A 3,034-nucleotide genomic window follows, 5' to 3' on the forward strand; every position below is an offset into this window, starting at 1 on the left:
TATAGAAATTTCGGCAGCACCTCCCCTAAAACTTGGACTTTTGCCACCCGGTTCGGGTCCCAACTAAACCGTTTCTCATTCCTTTTCAACAGCTCAAAACCAGAAATCAATTCAAAAGCAAGCTAAATCCAACAGTCGCCTCAGTGGCTTATCTCAAGAAAAACCATTTCAAAAATCAACTCAACATCAACCGATTTAACTCATTTCTAAAGCTTTAAAGAATCGGTTCAGCAATAAATCATTTATCAAAACCAAATCAATTAAAGCAACCCAGGCTGAATTTCAAGAGTATTCTATCTTCCACATCATCAAAATAATTGACTCAATTCAAACCAATCCTCAATGGATTAAACTCATTTCAAATCTTTAAAGAATCAACTTCAAACATTACATTTCACAAGCCACACAACAATTCGGCCAAACCAACATCCATAGTCATTCGAGTCAATCAAATAATACATAAGGCAGATACAATCACCAAATACACAATATCTCACATCAGTACCCATATGTAATAATTCCAATAATAAACTATAGTTTTTGGAAAGCGCCCCTACCTCAAAACGCAAATCCATAACCCAAATGCCTCACAGGGTCCTTTCCGCCTCAACCCAGACTGACGGCAACCAAAACCTTAGCTCCCAGTCACGTTCGCAATAACCATAGCAACACTAATCGCAACATACAATAATCAGGACTCGACCCCACGTTATCAAAACTCATATTCATTAACCGAACACAACAGAATACTAACGCGAGGTTTTCTAAAACATAAATACTTACTGAACTAGCGAAACAAAGCAGCCGTGAACTCCGAGCATGACACGCAAGCATCGATACACAACCCTATGATGGACAACACCGCGATGCCTCAGCATAAGTTTACAGAGCAGCGACAAAAAGCCTTTCAACTCAGAAATTCTTACCCAAACAGAGAACTCGGTGGCTGTTTTCGGTGACAGAGGCGGCAGAGGCCAGGTGCGGCGACACCCAGTGGCTCTTTTTCCCTCCACGCAACTCAGATGACCGCTGCAGCAACAAGCCATTACTATGGTATTCTCGGAATTCAAAAGAAACAGAATCCATTAACAAGACCTTACCGGCAGTGTTCTTCCGGCGATGGCGGCGTGGTTTCTCAGCAACCCATCCCCAGTGGCAGCCATAGACTGACGGTGACAAGATTCCTCTCCTCCATCGCGTTCTGTTCCTCACGCGCTGCGTCTCTCCCTCTCACCTGCGACACCAACTCCTCCTCGACAGCAACAAGCTCGCGCCGACGAGCGTGAACGACGGCGCAGGCACGACGCGGCGTACGGTGGCGGGAGCACGGCCTCCTCTTCATTCTCTCTCAGATCTCCCCTCTGGCCGCGACGCTAACGACAGACTCCAAGGCGGCGGCAGGAACCTCGAAGGCGTGCGGTTTCCCCAGCGACGGCAGTGAGACGCCGAAGATGACGGACCGGACGACGGTTGGAAGACGGTGCGGGTGAAGCTCCCTCTCTTCGACGCCTCTTATTCGCGACAGCGTTGGTGGCACGGCGGCAGTAGCTCCTCGCCGGCGCCATACCTCCCCTCTTCCCTCTCCTTCCCGTCTTCCTCCTAACCCTTTTCTTTCTTTCCGTTTCATTTGATGACAGCAGCTGCTGCTGCTGCGCATTGAATTGGAGGAAGGGGAAAGTGTGTCACTGCTGCTGGGTTTAGGGAAACCGGACAGTGGGTTAGGGTTTTTGAGAAAATTAGGGCTAGGGGCATTTTAGTAATTTCTAATAAAATTGTGGATAATATAGTAATTGAAATCCGCATTAAATCCAACACTAATTGCATATAGAAAATACTATTTGCTCACCAATTTTACAAATTATTTTCCATAAAATGCCCAAATCAAAACAATTAGAAATAATATAATTAAACCCTTTATTTTACAAAGTAGCAGTATTAATATTTAAAATATTAATTATTTAATCCAAATTATATAAAATCCTTATTATTTCATAACTATCAACTATATGATTCAAATATAGAAAATAATCCAATAATTGTAAAATTGGATAATAATCATAACTTATCTCAAATCCAATAAATCAAAACTTGCCTTAATTATCTTTAATAAAATAATTTCTGAAATTAAGGCTATAAATAACTATATGATTTGAGACTTGATCATGATAATACTTTTCAAAGATTCTGGGTCTTACATAATTCAAACTCCATAAATTTGATTTACATAGATATGTAAATTGAAACCTGCACGTAGCCATTTTTACTTTGGGGGATGTTACGATGGGTTACCGGAGATTAGTGGGCTGGACTCGTTGCGTTGGCCCAATCGTCTGAAAGAGGAAGGCTCCGACCAGATTTGCGTCAGGGAGCCTCCGTCCGATTAGCGTGTGTGAAGGAATGGGGGTGGTACCTGCAAAGACACTTCGATGCTTAAGTTAGCAAGAGCCTAAGCAGGTTTAGAGAATATTGGAACTTAAAGATACCTGAGAGGTGTTAGTGTATTTATAGTGGTGAACCAATAACCACCGTTCGAGTAGTTCCACCTTTTAAGGAGGATAACCGTCCCTTTATCTTACGGAAGTTGAGATATGACTCTAGGAAGTGGGTTGAGAGATTTTAGGAGCAGTTACTTATTTGAATAAGTGATATCTGCCAGCTAACCTTCGGTCCCGGCTTCCTTGGAGTGAAGTCTGTGTTGAATCCAACCTCTTTTGTGGAGGTCGATTACATGGGGAGGCCAATCTGTAGTTTGGGCTTTTTTATCCTAGTTGGACCTGGGTCTTAGTGTTGGGTCAGGGTATGAACAGGGGGTATACGTTAAATTGGTTTGTAAATGATTTATAGAGGTAAATTACCCCACATATTATAATTTGTGAAATTATAATAATTCGAGAAGTAATGTATAAACAACTTAAATGTTGATAAAAATACACTATAAAAAAATAGTATAATCAATGAATATAAAGATGAAAGACAAAAATTAAGATATATTGTTGTTAAAAAATTCAAAACAAAAAACATTATAAAGAAGAAC

Source organism: Arachis ipaensis, chromosome B01 (assembly GCF_000816755.2).
Source record: "Arachis ipaensis cultivar K30076 chromosome B01, Araip1.1, whole genome shotgun sequence".
NCBI lineage: Eukaryota > Viridiplantae > Streptophyta > Magnoliopsida > Fabales > Fabaceae > Arachis > Arachis ipaensis.